At 50.2% G+C, this 17,070-nt stretch overlaps 1 long non-coding RNA gene across 1 annotated transcript; it reads left to right on the top strand.

Moving 5' to 3' along the window:
- Nucleotides 1-14,106: 14,106 nt before the first annotated feature.
- On the top strand, nt 14,107-14,854 carry LOC116653888. The gene is made up of 2 exons (XR_004308480.1): nt 14,107-14,269; nt 14,526-14,854. It is a non-coding gene; the product is annotated as an uncharacterized LOC116653888 (long non-coding RNA).
- The last annotated feature ends 2,216 nt before the right edge of the window (nt 14,855-17,070 follow it).

Genomic DNA, 17,070 nt, shown 5'->3' on the forward strand with positions numbered 1-17,070 from the left:
CTCCCCCCAAATCTCGGTTTTTTGATATTTCGGACAGAAAATGAACTGTGGGGATTATATTCTAGGTAGAAGGAACTGTGTCCAAGACACACTGCGGTTTTGATTTAAAAGCAAACAAACAAGCGAAGTGAACTTTTGTAATTCGAATTGGGTTCCACATAGTTCATCATGAATTGTTATTAAACTCCTCTATCTGTTTGTATATTTGCAAGCCCTTTGTATTATAATAATTGTTGATATTTTCCCTTTTTAAAAAATACCATTGAAATCAGCATGACAAAATAACACTGTTGGCACTTATAGATAACGTGATTGATTCAGTATCTTAGAGTTTACAGTTTTGTGTTTAAAAAAAAAAAAACTGAAGGTTTTTTTTGTTTTATTTTTGTTTCTTTTTTTTGTTGTTGGTTTTTTTTTGTTGTTTTTTAAGTGCAACATTTCTGTATACTGTAAAAGTTATAATAACTGAACTGTTTGGTCGAGTCTTTGTGTGTTATATTCCAAGGAAAATTGAAAGTATTCAGAAATTAAAATATTATTTGATATCTGAAACCTGTTTGGCTGTCATAAATGTCTTTCAGAAACCGCATTACTTCTCTATAGTTTGCAGTCATTTAGGCCCATAGGCGATTGATTTGTTTACTTGTCACAGTAAGTTTGTAGCAGATGTATTGTAGTGTATTTACCTGTTTAATTCCGGGCTGGGGGCGGAGGACTGAAGTTGGTGGTTGATCTGTGGTTTGAGGAAGCACCGTTCTGAAACGGTGAGCCAACAACCCCCCATTCATCCAATCCTCCTGGTAATTAAAAATGGATTTTCTGGAAGGAAAAGGAAAAAAAAAAAAAAAAAAAAAAAAAAAAAAAGAAAAAAACACACACACAAAAAAAAGGCCCTTATTTTTGTCACCCTGAAGTGCCTGCGTAGGAAAGGTATTGTTGTGAAGAAGTATTAGAAATCTGGAGATCGGTATCTATTTTATGATCAGAATGGGGCGAAAATCTTTTGTAAATGTCTGACATAGGCGCACAAGATCATTCAAGCAAGGTAATAGCAGTATTGTAAATATAGGTCAGTTGTTTGCAATGAGTTTTCTTGAAGTACGTGTGATTTTTTTACAACGCTCTGTAGTTGCCATCTATCGTTGTCATTGAGAGGTCTTCAATTGGAGTGGCTGTAGCTTCTAGCACTGAGGAGTCGGTTCTTCATGTATATATCCCCTCCAGCGGATCGGTCTTTTTGCTTTTGCCCTCGGACTGTACGAACGCTCCCCACGGGTCGCCCCCCGCTCCCCGCACACGGCCACGCGCGGGCGGTCACGCAGCCCCGTCCCGCAGGGCCTCCCGCAGCGCCGCTCACCCAGCGGGCAGAGCCGCAGCCGGGCAGCGCTGCGGGGCGACGCGAGGTGGTTCGGAAGGAAGGGCTTTGCTCTTTGGTTTTGTGCGTCTGCGGGTCATTTTTATTTTCTCCTCTCTCTCCCCTCCCTCACCAACCCACCCTCCCCTCCCCGGCCGCCCTCCCGTTGCTCTGTGGCGGATGCTCTGGACGCGAAAGCTCGCAATTTTGTTCCCGGCTGAGGATTCCCCTTCTCCCCTTGGCCACGCTTTGGTCACACCGTGCTGTGGTCTCGCAGACGGGGGGGAGAGGGCTCGTTCCGTAAAGTGGACTCCAGCCCGGGCTGTGGCCGCTGGGGCCGAGGGTGCAGGGCTGTGAGCCGAGCGGGGCTCTCCATCTGAATCATGGCTCCTTTCCTATAAATATATAAATATCTATAAATATATAAATATACTATTATTGCAGGGGATTGCTGACCTCTAGATTTAGCTTTTTCTATTGCAAGTGCTATCCATGTGAGTGTGTGTGTGTGAAGTTTTTATGCTTACTAAGAACACAGGATCTTGACTTGTTTGTTTTGTGTTAGTTTATTGTAAACAACCATTTGTTGTAAATTGTTATTGGCATTAAATTATAATTTATGATTTTCAAATCCAAAACATTCTCCGCTTTTTATGTCGTAAAGCCTGTAAGCTCTCTCTGTATTTATAAGTTCCTCGCAGCAAGCTTTGGTTCGCTGAGAATAATAGTAAACAGAAAAGCACCAGGGTTCAATCAGAGCACACCCGCACGCACACCCGCACGCACGAGCCCCATGGATACGCAGACCTATATGGGTCTGCAGTGCTCCGAGAGGGATTTGTTTAGGGACTGCAGTTAGTTTTAAGTTTATAGCATTTAAAGAAAGTTTTTCTTTTCATGCTGAGTTAGAACAAAAGATCTACCCAAAGATTGAATTGGACAAAAGGGGAGGGTTGGGATCGAGAAGCTGGTTCTATGTGGAACTGAGGAGATCTTTTTTTAAAGAGGGAAGGGGAAAAAAAAAAAAAGAAAGCTGCTAAACATGGCGACTCTTTCCCTTTAAGTCTCTATTTTTTTCTTCCCTTGCCGTCCCCCCCCCAACCCTCCCTCTCTTTTCTATTTTTTTCTCCCTTTTTTCCCCCTCTCTTTTATTCTGTTTTTGTTTGGGTTTTAAATCTCGATTCCTTCCCCACCACGGGCGAGGGGACTGGCGGGGAGAGACCCGAAGGCGACCCGGAACGAGAGCTGCAGAGAGCAGCTCGGGCACCGGGATTCGCCTCCCCTCCTCCTCCTCTTCCTCCTCCTCCTCTTCCTCCGCGCCGCCGCTCGCCCGAAGCTTCCCCGGCCCCGCCGGCGGGGGGTTGGGGGGGAGGCGGCTGCGCGGGCGCGGAGGGGGCGCGGAGGGGAGGCGGCTCTCCCAAGTTCAGACAAAAGCGGAGGGCTGGGGCGAGAGGAGGCGCCTGGCGGGCGGTGCCAGCCCGCCCGTGGGGCTGCCGGGGCCGGGCGCAGCTCGCGGCCCCGCTGGGCTCCCACCCGGGGGGTTGGGGAAGGGGTGGGGGGGGAGGTGGAGAACCCCCCCCGCTCCGCGCTGCGGGGAGGGAAAACCCGCGGTGGGAAGCGCGTGGGAAAAGCCCTGCGCCGGGCATTGATGAGCTGCAACCCACAACATGGCGGCCCCGGCCTTGGCTTGCGCACCGCGCGGATCAGCCGCTTCCAGCGGCAGCGCGGGGGGCCCGGGACCGGCGCGGGGGCGGCCGCGGGTGGCGGAGTCGCGGGGACGGAGGGCGCGGAGCCCTGCGGAGCTGCGCCGCTTGCAGAGAGCGGCGGTGAACAGGGGGAGATACTCCCCAGTGCGAGCGCGACCCACCCGGGTCGGACCCACTGTGGGCTCGGGGAGCACCGGCAGATGCGACAAAATAAAGGGGATGGGGGGCGGACGGGTGGGGGGGTGGTGAGGATAGAAGGGGAACGGGGCCGCTGCGAGGCGCTCCGGCGGTGGGAAGCCGGCTGGGGGGTTCTTTTTATTTTAATTAAAACTTTCGTGGGTCCCGGGGATCGCGCTCGCTCCGCTTTGCTTTGTAGGGTGGAAAGAGATACACGGAGCAATGCAGGCCTTGTCAGGATTTATTGAAGTCGGGTTTAAAAAACGTGCTTCAGATGATTTTTCCCATTTTCTCAGATTTCAAAGGCTCCCCGCAGTGCGGCTGCCTAATTAATGGTGAAATTCAACTAAATCTAATTATGCAGTAATTTTAAAGCAGTTAGTCCTGGGCGCTGCTTTGTAATAGGAACCCAGTTTTTAAAGTTTGCTTAATGTGTTGGTTTAGGGAGCTGGGGAGGAGAAGGGTGTGAGGGACAGAGCGCTGCTTTATTATTATTATTATTATTATTTCCCTCCCCCCATTATATTGTAAAGCAAAGAAAAGCAAACTGCAAACCCCAACCACGCAGCGAAAGGGCCGGAGCGGGGCCGTGTTATCCGTCGGATGTGATACGGGTATTGAGTGAGAAGCACCAGCGAAAGTGTAAATAACCCAGTAGTTAATAGGGACCATAAAGGTATTCCCGGCCTGTGGGTTTCCAAGTGCCAAGCTGTTGGAGAGAGGATCTTGAGTCCTGCGGTAATAAAGGGGCAACGGAGACACACAGCGTCTCTTCTTGGGAAATAGAAACCAGATTTCTGCTATTGAACATCTATTGTCATTAAGAGGAGAGGCTTGTGCTCACGGAGTTATAAATCTTATCACCCTTTTGATAACACAGTTGTAATCAGTTAGCATCACATTCAAACCCAATTGTAAAACTGCCTAATTTAATATGTCATACATGTCATTAAAACTTTATTTCCCCCCCCTTCTTTTTTTTTTTCCCCTCTCCCATCCCCCATCTATAAAATGTCAACAGAGCGGCGTGGCACAGCGGGGTGGGGGGGGGGGTCGCCCTCTCCCACCTGGGGCAGAGGGAGCTGAGCGTGAGGGGCCAAAATAAAATCAAAAGAGAAGGGGGGTGGGCGACCAGGGAGAGGAAAACGCGGTTGTGATGGAAGGGCTGCAATCGCCCAGTGAAGTTCTTTGAAAGAAACTTGTCTCATGATTAGCTAAGCAAACACATCTGCTTTCCTAGTTTGGGCTTAGCTAATTACCAAAACAAAGGGGCCGTTTCTTCTTCTACCTTTGCTGGAAAGGAGATGTTATTTCAGCAGTGCTGTCCCTCCGGCCCCCCCCCCGGCCCCGCACGCACCCGCAGCCCCATCCCATCTCCGCACCGCGTTCCTTCATTAGGATCATCGGTGGGGAAATGGGATCGCGCACCCCTCTTCCTACACGCTGAGCTTTGCCATTCCCCCCCTTTGGAACAATATTTTTCCACCAAATGTCCCCGCGGCGGTGGAGGTGGGGTGGGAAGGGAGGGGGTTAGAGGGGGGGGAACGGTGGTTTAGAATTGCGGACCAACTTCGCAGCTATTTGAATCAAGGCTGCGCCCGGTTGATTTTAGTTGACAGAGCGTGTGTTGAGGCTGAACTCTATAATTTGCACTTCTGTTCTTTTATTAGAGTTGGACAACGAACTAATGAGCTTTCCCCCGGCACAGTGTCACTTGTATTTATTTTCTTTGGGAAACTTTTAGATAGAGGAACTGTTCCGGAGAAAGGGAAGCGGCCGAGGGATGGGTTCGAGATTTTTTTTTCTTCTGGAGGTGCGGGGAATCTCCTTTTGGGGAGGGGGGGATTCTGTGCGTCCCTGACGACCCTTTGCAAAGGGTTGAGCTGTGTGTGATCCCGGCGGTGCAGCCTCGCTGGGGCTCGGGGCTGGGATGGCAACGAGGAGGTGATGCTGGAAACACGAAGTAAAACGCAGCTCTCCGCGGGGCCGCATCGGTGGGAGCTGCTGGCAAAGGGCAGAGCGAGGGGAGCAGGGAGAGGCCCAGCGTGTGTCTGCGAGACCACGGGAAAAGGGGCTGATAGAAACACGGGGAGGTTAAAAAAAAAATAGACAGAGAAAGGGAAGAAAAGCCCAAAGGAAGGATTTCCACTCTCACAAAAAGCAGGGCGAAGGGTTTGTCGCTACGTGCCCATCAACGCACGGGAACGCTGCGCTGCTCCGAGCCCGCTGGCGCCGTGCGAGCCGGGAGATAGCCTGGATTTTGATTCTAGCGTCTTGTCTTTGAACCGGGCCTTTCGGTTTATTAAGGCAGGAAGAGGAACTCAGCGATCCTCTTTGAAACACGCTCGGTTTAACTATTTTACACAAGTTTGCCAAGGTCCCTGGAGATTCTCCAGTTGAAGAAGATTGAAATTAGAGTTAAAAGCCGGCGGGGGGGCGGGGGTGGAGGGCGAGTGTGAAAGAGGGTGATGAATCCATCGCGGGCGATCTCTGTATTCTTCTGCCGCCGGTCGCAACGGAGCGGTGCGGGCAGCGCTGCTCGGTCCGTGCGCGCAGATCCGCGTGTGTGCAGCACCGCCGCACCTCTAAGGCCGCACGCACACGCGTAGCGCGTAGGCCACGGTCATTATTCCGAGAAACGCAGCAGAAAAATCTGCTCTTCTGTGTGGCTGCCGAAATGCGCCCGATGTCCGCCTCCAACAGCTCCGCTCCCAAACTTCGCCTTTTCTTTGTTTTCTTTTCTTTATTCCTTTTCTTCCCCCCCACCCCCCCTTGTAAATTGCTGTTAACGTGTGTCTTTATGTTCTGTCTATAACTAGGATGTAATCAGGCGCCCCATGTCTCTCTCTAAAAGCATTTAATAAATGTCTATTAAAGCGCTACAAATGTAAGATAAATTCAGCGGCGCGGCTGTCTCCCCGTTCCCAAACGGTAATGATGGATTTATCAACAGGGATTCGCCTTCAGCGCAGTGAGGGAGATTTACTCAACAAATAAGTCGGAAAAGCACCCATCCAAATACAACCATTTGTACGGAACCTGATTTCTTTACAGCACCACAGATTCGAGAGAACACACCGCCTATTGCCTTTCCTCTGTTATTATTTTTCGCTTTTTCTTTCATTTTTCTTTCTTTTTTTTTTTTCCCCCCCTTCCTCCCTCCTTTTATCCCCCCCCTTTCCAACACGGTCGGTGCGTGTATCCCTGGTTTGGGAGCCTTATTGGTAGGGGAAGCTCACAGGCTCGGGCAGAGCGGGTCAGTGCCCTATTTCTCCGCATCGCCCCCGTCCTCTTTCCGTATTTTCCCCCATTTCAACCCAAAACACCGACGAGACGCGTGTTAGGTCTCAAAACTCGTCGAGCTTCTGAGTGTAAGGTGGATGATGATAAAGGGGGAGATTCGCCCCCCGAACGTCCCTCGTGCCGCTCCCCAAACGCGGAGGCACCACCCGGAGAGATGCTGCGCTCCCGCTGACACCGCTCCCCTTTTTCCCAGCCTTTGCTTTGAACCCTTCCCATTAGCGTGGATGCGGATAAAAGGAGCGAACTCAGAAGGAACCACCATTCATTGTTGGATTCAAGCACTGTTAAAAAAAAAAAAAAAAAAAGGAAAGAAAAAATTACTGAAATGCGGCCGCATTGCGCCCTTCGGATTATTTCCCTTTCCTAGAAAGTATCTCCCAACCTCAGCTCTCTCCCTCCCCCCAACCTAACAACCCCCACCCACCCCCCCCTCCGATCTTGACCACATCTTTCTGCGATTCGTCTTGGGAAAAAAAAAAGCATGTGTTGATGTGATGGAGTCCTTTAAACAACGGGGATGCGAGAGCGGTGTTCGTGCTGAAACGTTAACCCTGGTTCTGAATTTCCTTCCTTTCCAATAGCTGCTTCTATTTTACCCTTCCCGGATCTCCGATTTAAGCATCCAGGAGCAATATTGGCTTCTTAGAGTCGTATACATTTGAATTTCCTTTAATTTAATTTCGGTGTTGTACTTAAAATGACAATAAATAAAGCCGAGAACTTGTATTTTTTTCTCTCTTTTTTTCTTTTTTCTTTCTTTTTTTTTTTTTTTTTTTTGGTGAGTTTTTTATTCTCCCCTAGAAATTTCATTGAGATGTCTCTGTACTTTGTTTGTCAGTTATCTTTGTTCCTTTTAAATAAAGGGCTTTTAAATGGACTTATTGCTCCCAGCGTGGGTTCTTCTCTCTAAATGTTAGAAAATTGTGCCATCTACCCGCTATTCTAAGTACTGTCACACTCGGAGACCTCCAAGGACCTTCCAGCCCCGACTTCAATACAGCCGTGTCAAAGGGTGCCTAGTAGCGAAAGGAGAAAGGTTGGCGTGGGTTTTACAGATTTCCAGCCTGAATCGCTCTGTGAAGCGCCGAAATGATCTGCAGAGATGCAGTTGGGCTCCTTTGATTGCTGCGTCCCCGGCCCGGGGACTAATGAAGCCTCTCTGCCTCTGCCCCATCGCACTTTCTCTGCGGTGCGGAGTTTCCGTGCTCATTTCAGCCCTGAGAAGTGGGGGTGTGCCGGGGGGGTGGAGGGATGGGGGGGTGGAAAGGCAGCCATTCTTCTGTCTTGGCTTGCTTTTTTTTTCCCCCTTTGAAATAGACAGATATTTATAGCCGTGGCCTCTAATGATGAAAATATATTGCTGTTAATTGGGGGGTGGGGGGGATAAAAAAGGGAGTTCTGTGAGGTTGGTTGTGACGGATCGGCTCAGGGTGCTGCTGGGTGAGAGCTTCCGAGGGGGAATGAAAGAAATAGAGATGTACATCAACTTTGGAGGCCCTTCCACCTCCATCCAAAGGCTGTGCCCAGCCACCCTGCCCTGCCCTTACCCGGACAGGATAATTAAAAAGCAGATATCGAAACCTTTCTTGCTTGTGGGCTCACGGAAGAAGTTGGGCAGTTCTTTGGTTCTTCTTCCTTTTTTCCCCACACCGTCCCACCCCACCCCATCAGAAGTTCTCCCAAATCAGTTCTAACGGATTCTCAGCGTTCAGGTTGACGGTGCGGCTGCACATCCTCGAACTGATCGGGATGTGCGGAGGGGATCTGAGTGTCACAGAGCATTTTTGGGCGGCGGGAAAAGCCCCGGGACGCTGCGAAACTTTGACGATTTGTTTCACATCTTTGGAGAAACGGTACTTTAAGCAACGTACAATTAAAACTATGTCGCTCTTGGGATAAATCCGAGAATCTCCAATAGGAATCGGTTTCGATCCTGGGATACTTGTTGCTAAAGCTGATCTATATCACAAAACCGGAGAGGAGAAGCAGGCAGCCAGGGGCAGCTCTGCTCCAGCTGTAATTTTTCAGCCCCGCTCCCCTGACCAGACAGGCTGTGCAGTCTCTTCTCCGATTTCCCAGTTGGCATTTATTCTCGTCGGAACATCCCAGCCCCGCAGAATCCCTTTCTCTCCCTTTTTTTTTGTGCCTTCCCCGTTTGTTCCTTTTCGGGCTATAGGGGCCGTTTCGCGGTTTGATTCCCCCCCCCACACACACACCCCACACTTCCCCGTTTGATTCTTCCCGAAGTCGTTTTCTCTATAACGGTGAATATTTCTGCTGGTCAGATATTGGAGTTCAAACTTTACCCCACAACCTGCAGGCGACCCTGCCCTCCTCCCGTCCTCCTGTCAGGAGAGTCCAAATTGTGACAGCGGCTTCTCCAGCCGCTCCCTAACCTTCATCACGGACTGTTCGCTCACGTTAAGTCCCATCTCCCCACACTCTATTACGCTTTTCTGAGCCCCTGCCACACCGCGGGGTCGGCCGCCGCTCACGTACGAGGGCTCAGGGATCGCTGCTGTGCGTGACAGCTTTATTTTTCGGGATGAGAAAACTCGTCCCTTGTTGTGGATGCAACGGAACCCACCGGCAGCTTTTCCTGCCTCCATAATCTAATCTCAGCCAACAAGTTTCTGCCTTTACTCCTGCAACATTACTAATTAACGACCCTTGGGAATTAAGCGCACAGTGACCTAAAATTTCCTGCTCTCGCTGATAGTTGCGCTTTGCCTAAAAACAAACAAAAAAACCCCAAAAAACAAAAACAAACAAACAAAAAAAAAACCCGGAAAATAATAATAATAAAAAATAACGGTGATAATGAAACCTCCGGGAGAAGCACAGATGAGCTGACTTAAAGGAAAAACTTTAAAAGCATTAAAAGGGGCATCGGACATCCTAGCGGGTTTTACACCAACTCTGAATTGAGCTTAAAGGAGCGAATGGAAGGGCTGCACCCAGCAAACTTCGCTGGACGTTGCTCAGCTCCGACTCCATCTCTCCCTCCCTGCAGCCAGCGGCAGCTCGGACAATAGGAGGAGGTCAGAGCCCGTCCCTCTGCCTGTGTTGTCTGCAGGAACTCGGGCAGAGCGCTGCTACCTTCCTCGGCTGCCTAACAGCGATTCGTTTTGTGATGCTCCACGCCTGATAGCCACCCCCTCCCCGCTCGGATTTTGTGTTTCCTATTCTCTTTATGGGCGGCCGATTCATTTTGCACTGTCACTATTTCCAGTATTGTGGGTTTACTGATGTCTTAGTTTAAGAAAAAAAAAAAAGGACCCTATTCCTACCCAAAGATTTCATTAGCTCCGCTGGCTGCTTTTAAAGACAGCAGCTCTCTCTCTCTCTCTCTCCTCTGGATGAATTTATCCAATCCCTTCATCTTCTCACGCTTTATTTCGAGGTTTTGCTGCAAATCTGACATCCCGGCCGGGTCGGCTGTTCTCAGCCCTCCAGCCTCCATCTCTGCCCCAGTACCCAACTCCCAGCCCTACCAACAGCCCCGACTCGCCCTCCCAGAGCCGGGGGATGGGTGATCGCGGCCGTCTGTGCCCTCCCGGCCCCCCGCAGCCCGCAGGCTCCTGCTTGAGGATTATTCTGATTCTTTTTCTTATTGTTGTTATTAGGATGAAACGCGAGATTCAAATTGCTCCCTGTTTGTCTTCGCCACCAGCGTGTTTCAGAGCGATTATCTCATATCTTTCCCCCAGAAGTAAGCTATCCCTCAGCCCTGGGTCAGGCATTGATCTCCCTGCAATGTAACAAACGGCCGGGTTAATTTTCCCTCATTACCATCTCCATAGCTCAGCCTGCACACCCAGGACGGAGCCCTCCGCTCCGTGTGCGGCTCCGGGCGGCCCCGCACGGCCCCACGGCCAACCCCACGCACAGCCCCGGCTCCGGGACATCCCCGCTCGATGCAGCACTGCAGCTTCGCTGCCTTTCTGCTCGTCCCTCACCTCGCCTGACCTCCCCATTTCTTTGTCCCATTTGGGGCTTTTCTATGGGGTTTGCTCGATGATTCTTAGTTTTTTAAACGTTGCTCCGTTCACTATAAATTACAAGGATTTTTTTTTTTTTTTTCACCTCACCCCGTTTTACTTCTTAATCTTTCTCTCTCTCTCTCTCTCTCTTTTTTTTTCCTGGAGCCTTTTCATTCAGTGGCGGCCAAAGAAAAAGGGGGTTGGTCAACACCAAAATGGCAAAGTTCAGCTCGGGGAAAAAGAAAAAAAAAAGAAAAAGAAAAAGAGAAAAAAAAAGAGAGAGAGAGAAAAAAAAGAGAAAGAAAAAGAACCCTCCAGCTACCTACAAAGGGGCTCAAGGCTTTGTAATGGCAGAAAGAAACAAAAATGAAAAGAAAATTGCAGTTGAGGCTAAAGTGTGAGAGTGTGTTTGTGTGTATGTATATCTGTGTGTATTTTTAAAGGTTTCTTTGAACTGCCTTTGTGCTGAGTAGGCAGAGCTCCTTGCCAATGCTAGTCACGGTTTAAGGAACTTTGAGTTAACCTCTTATATCGAATGAATCTTTTCATTTGGAAACCAATAAATCTCAATCTCTAGCCACCTTTTGTAGAGCAGGCTGGGGCTTACCAAGGCGAGGCTGAAGCTTATAATAAAGAAGAGATAAAGTTTGCCAAAGTTTTTTTTTGTTTTGTTTTTTGTTTTTTGTTTTTTTTTCCCTTTTTCTCCCTTCTACTTCTCTTGTAAATAAAAGTTTTGGAGATGGCAGCAGTTGGAAGCAATCCGGAGAAGGACTCGGATCTGTGCATTGTTTCACAGTAAGCCTATTTACTTACATAGAGTCTTCAGGGACTCGAACACGAAAATGATTTATAGTTTTCCAACAAGTCATTATTTTGGTCAGTTGTGGAGGGTGGGGTCGTGAAAGAGGGGCGGGTGGGGAGGGGGGGGGGGGGACAGGGGGGGTGGGGGGGTGAAGGGGGGGGGGGGGGGGGGGGGGTCCATACAGTCTAATAATCAATGTGCGGCTATGGAGGGATGGGGAGGGAGGGGAGCGTTCCGCAGATAAGTAGGGTTAACACAATAAACATTACAGACAATTGAGTTTTCCCATCTGAGCGGGTGTTTGGGGTCTTCACATTTATCAGCCATTGCTGAGGAAGAGCGAGGGTGAACGAGAGGGGGAAAACCCATCTCTGGGAGCAGCTCGGAGCCCCTCCTCTGCTTTCCAGTTCGCACTTTTGCATATTGGGTATAATTTCTTTGAAGTACTTTGAAATCCAGCTCCGCGTCTCATCTCTGGATGGGAGATGAGACCGCAAGAATCGATGTTTTGATTTATTTTTCAGTACTTATTTCCCGTCTGCTCTCTCTCTCTCTCTCGCCCTCCCTCTGAATATGCCATGTTTACAGGGGTGTATACATTACATCCATATTATATGTATAATGCCCCCGCAGACGTCTTTTAAAAAATCATTTGCAATTTCTCTTTCGCGGCGGCGCAGTTCACTTCCCAGCCCCTCTCCTCTCTCCTGCTTCATCTCAAGGCGCTGTCGCCTTCCCTTCTCCAAATCGTTCCCATCCAGGAGTTATTAATTACTCTTACAAGGCGGGAGATTCTTAACTAATAACAAAGTTGTAAATTACCACCTTCCCTCCAATATTTCTCATTTGTCAACCCTGATTGATTTGATTAATATTCCTCCGGCTCAGATCGTTCCGAGTCGCTCCGACGCGACCATCGGCGCAGCGTTACGCGCGGGGCCGCCCGGCATAGAGCAGTGCTGGGAGGGCTCTCTCCGGCCCTGTGCCGCTGTGGGTTCTGTTTGTGCCCGGGTGGGGGGTCAACAGCGTCGAGTGGGAATAAAGGGTGTCGGAAAATAAACGGAACAAAGCACGGCTGCTAAAAAATAAAATAAAATAATCATTTTTAAAAAAGAAGAGAAATTAAAAGAAAAAAAAAACCCACGAATGGTCACCCCCATAATGAACGTGATGCTGGAGGAGACCCCCCGTGCGCTGCTGCTTCCAGCCCTAGCCGTGCACCCTGCCTGTCACACTGCCCGGAACGGAACCCAGGCACCTCGATTTATGCTTCGTTTGTGGCCTCAGCCGCACAGAAACGATAATAGCGCGTAAATTAACCCCTTGAAATGATAGACAATAAACTTGGCTTCAGTCCCCCTTCTCCGCACAGCGAGTGGGGCTGGATTTCTGGTTCAAACCCGTCATATTGGCTTAATTATGAGACTGTAAATAACGGCTCTTAAGGAGAAGGAAAAAAAAGAGGGGGAAAATAGAGCCCTGGGGGCGATGTTCCGCTCAGGGTCAGAGCCGCACATCCGCACCCGCGCAGCCCGCACCTATGAGCGCTCTATATGGGACAGAGGGGGACGTCTTGGCACTAAAGGTGACCCCAGCCCGAATGGCGGCTGCTGTCCTTGCGAAGCCAACGATGGGCGCTCCCTCCTCCACCACTTCAGTTTTAATCTTAATTATATTAAGTGGAGTGCCGGGCTGCCGTGGAATTGAACGTGATGCATGACGGCCGCCTGTTAAGCGATCGATTGCGACTATTGCCTCTTTCCTCCCTATCGATATTCACAATCCGCCTTATCTGCGGCCGAGGGGGGTTAAGGGCGGAGAGGGGGGGTGGGGGGGCAGGTTGTCTTTTATTTTCTTTTCTCTTTTTTTTTGGTGGAAATGTAAAAACGAGCGACTCGAGTGAAATAACATTCCGTCCGGTCACCTGCAATTCAATATGCGCACGAGAGACGCCGATGTATATGAGACGATTTTAATTATGATTAGAAGACACACTCGGAACGAGAGAATAGATTCGGAGGGAGGGGAAGGGGGAAGGGCGGCCAGAGGAGCATTAATGAAATCTTTCCCCGCGATACCAAAAGAAACAAGTGGTTGGTACAACGGAGGTGATTTGTCACCGAACTCCAAAAGGGGGGGGGGTGGGCGATGGGAGCTGAGCAGCGGTGCTTCCCCCGCTTTGAAGCGGCGCTGACGGGCAGCGCCAGACCACGCCTCGGCGGCCGCTCCCCCCCCGCCCCCCTTCTTTCCCCCGGGCCGTCCCTTCCCCGGCGGAGGGAGCGGAGCGGCCACGGCCATACGGCACCGGAGCGCTGCTTAGGCCCCGAGGAGATTGTATTTGTGCACACGAAACCTTTTGTTTCGGCCCGCGGATCGCCTGCCTTTTCAAACGCAGCCGAGAAACAGTTCAGGGTCACTGACAATTTCCAGCCCCGGTGGATGGAGCGGGAGGGTGGGGGGAGGTGACCCCGACCAGCCGCCTCCCGGACAGTTGTCGCCTCCGGTCGCCTTTGGAACCGAGACGGTGGGACGGGGCGGGACCCCTCTCGGCTCTCGGTCTGTCCCCCCGGCCCCGCTGCCCCGGCCGGAGCCGCCCGCAGCCCCCCCCTCCCGCTCCGCCATAGCCGGCTATTTTTCTCAGGCTGTGACTTCCTAGTGGCAGAATCTGTAGGAGTGTGAATCTGTTCTCGTTATGTTTGTCCCTTTCGGTATTTCTACAGGCTTTTTTTTTCCCCCCCTTTTCTTTCTTTTCTTTTTATTTTTTTCCCTCTCTCGTTTTTTTTTTTTTTTTCCCCTCCAGTATAAATTAACTCCGACTGCAACCACCAGATTGTTCCGAGGAGACTACCTCCCTAATGACTTCATCTCCAAAAGTTGACTGACACTCTAGCGAACTGCCAACACCTGTTTCCCAGCACCCAGACTCCAGAACCCACCAGACCTCGTAAATTTAGCTTCTCCCTCCTCCCCCCTCCCCCCCACTTAATAGATGACGTGAATATCTAAAGGGAAGGGGGAAGGGAGGGGGAGATGGAACTAGGTCACATTTGAAACTTTTTATTTTTCATCTCCTCTGAGCGAGATCTGGAGATAAAAGAAAAAAGCCGGAGGGGGAGGGAGGAGAGCAGGGCTGGGGGCTGCCCGCACAGGAGGAATTTGGGTGCAAAGCTCAGCCCTGGATCCAGCTTTTTTCTCCCAAGGGATGCTCCAGGCCCTTTGGTCCCACCTGACCGTGATGCTTCCCAGTGTCTTTACCCATACAAAGCTTCTTCTGTCCTCTTCGGGCCGGGACAAGGGGACAGGGATTGGGGAAAACAGTGAGGAGCCAGAGGGAACTGCCCCGTGATGGGAAAAGGATGGCGACGGCTGGGAGCACAGCAGCGTGGCAGGGCTGTACCCGGCCCAGCAGAGTATGGGGTCAGGGAGGTGGCAATGGCCCGACCCTCTGCTCTGATACCGGCGGCTGTGGGGCCGGGGTACTGCGGCTCCCCGCACGGGTTTCGAAAGAAAACAATGATAATAATATTGATCTTGTTGTTGTTGTTGTTTCTGTTGTTATAGACTGGTGGGGGAGGGGGGGAAGGATTTTTCCCAGCTGCATTTTAGCCGAATAGAACGGGATGGGCCGGGAGACCCTAAACTCTCCAGCAGCCTCCATCCCTCCCTGCTCTGTGCAGGTGCCCCTTAGGTGATAACCCTCCTCTCAAACCTTCCCATCACCTCACCCTGCCCGGGTCAGAGTGGGCCCAGAGTCTAGCGCAGGAGAAGGGTGAGGAAAACCCCGGGGCACCTCTGCAATGTGCTCCTCTGCATCCCAGAAACATCCAACCCCTCCATCGCCCCGCTCTCAGCCCGGAGTAGCTGCCTGCACTGGGACAGGGGGAAGCATTTTATTCTGGTGACAGTATGGCAGCTTCGCTTCGGTCTCCATCCCGAAGGGGAAAGCTCTGCTTCCCACGGGATCCCACACCCAAAGTTTGGCGTTCTCTAAGAAAGATCCTCCTGAAATGAATAGGCTCTGAACATAATTAATAGGTGGAATATGCAAAACGTTCGCGGTGTTTAAAAGGCTCGTGGCAGAGCCGCGTGTCTGTGCGAGGTGCTGAGATGTTGCGAGTGCCGGATATTCACGGGAACGGCTCACGGAGCTTTAAAAATAAGACAGAAAGAAAGAAAGAAAAGAAAGCAGGTTTTCTTTTTCTCACTTCTCGCTCTCCTTCTCTCTAATCCAGGAATCATTAGCAACCCCCTCTGGCTACATGTTTTGCATCAGTGAAACATTATGACATAGTTGTAATACAAACTCCGCTGACTTGCTCTGCATCTTGCGGTAGGAAGTGCAATAGCAATAAAAGCAGTTTAAAAGAAAAGGACTCCGGGCATTAAGTTGTCTCCGAGAAACGCCCTTTTCTAAACCTCAAAGCGAAGGGGCAGACGGACGAAGAGGCAACTTTGCGTCTCTCGGGACCCTCTGCCCGCAGCGGGCAATGGGGATCTCCTCGAGGTTGTTCCCCTCCGCCTTTTCCCTCTGTCTATAATTCTGATCGAGGTTTTGCTGTTTCCCCCCGTCGCCCCACAGTACGCCCGGCACCGGGCTGGTATTTCCCCGTAATGCGAATTGGCCGAAGCAGCCTTTGCCCAATTATCTCCCTTCCACCTGTCGCAGCTGTTGGCTTAGATTGTTCTCGGTAGAAATTCTCGCTGGAATTAAAAAAAAAAAAAGAGAGAAATATTTTCCCCCTTTTCTCTTCTGCTTCCTTTGAAAGAATCCAATCTCGCTCACCCCGGGCGGGGGCCCGGTCGCTGCACTCGTTTGTACTTTCCCCGTTACTCATTAACTAATATTCGCTACTTTCTGGTAAAGTCAAATGGCTCTTAATAGCTCTTTATATTCTCGGAATAACATGAGGATGCTCTTAATCAATACTTAATAGCACTCCCCATGCTAAACAACTGCCGTGTGCTCTGCTGGGCAGGAGTGCTCTGTAAACGGGAGGGAGAAGCCGCTCCATGGCAGCCCCCGACCCCGCATCCCCGGCCCCGAGCGCAGCAGGACGCGGCCCAGCCCCGCGCTCAGCCCCGCAGCGTGCGATCCTCGCTATTGTCAGCTCGGGGGGATTCTCTGTTTTATTTTTCCTCCTATATATATATTTTTTTTCCTTTTATTTCTTTTTTAATAATAATTTCCCAGAGGCTCTTCATAGAACTGAAAGTATTCTGATATATATATATATATTAATTTATTTCTTTACTCATTCTCTCTTTTTATCCCCCCGAGCGATGCGGGAATTTCGAAGTGCCTCAGCTCAGGCTGATAGAAGCACATATATATTTATTCAGCATTTACTTTTGTTTTGCTGCGGAATACGAAGGGTTTAATGACACGAAGGGCTTAATGACACGAAGGGATTCAGGCTAATGTCACAGTTACACGATTTCCATGTGGCTGCAGGAGCGGCTCTGCCCTCTCAGTGCCATTTGAGCAACCAAACCGAAGTGGTTCAACGCTGTTTTATTTTGCAGTGCAGAAATGACGGCGGGCGCTGCCTGTGCGCCTCTGTCATAACGGTGGAAATGGATCCTTCGTTGTTTTGTTGTTTTTTTTTTCCCCCCTCATTTGAACGGAACACCCAAGGCAGTTGTAGCTGTTTGTGTTACGGGACACTTTGGAGTTCAATCTCCCTGAAAGGGCAAAGAAAAAAAAAAAAAAAAAGAAAAGATTAAGAAATGAAAAAAAAAAAAAGA

Source organism: Coturnix japonica, chromosome 10, assembly GCF_001577835.2.
Source record: "Coturnix japonica isolate 7356 chromosome 10, Coturnix japonica 2.1, whole genome shotgun sequence".
NCBI lineage: Eukaryota > Metazoa > Chordata > Aves > Galliformes > Phasianidae > Coturnix > Coturnix japonica.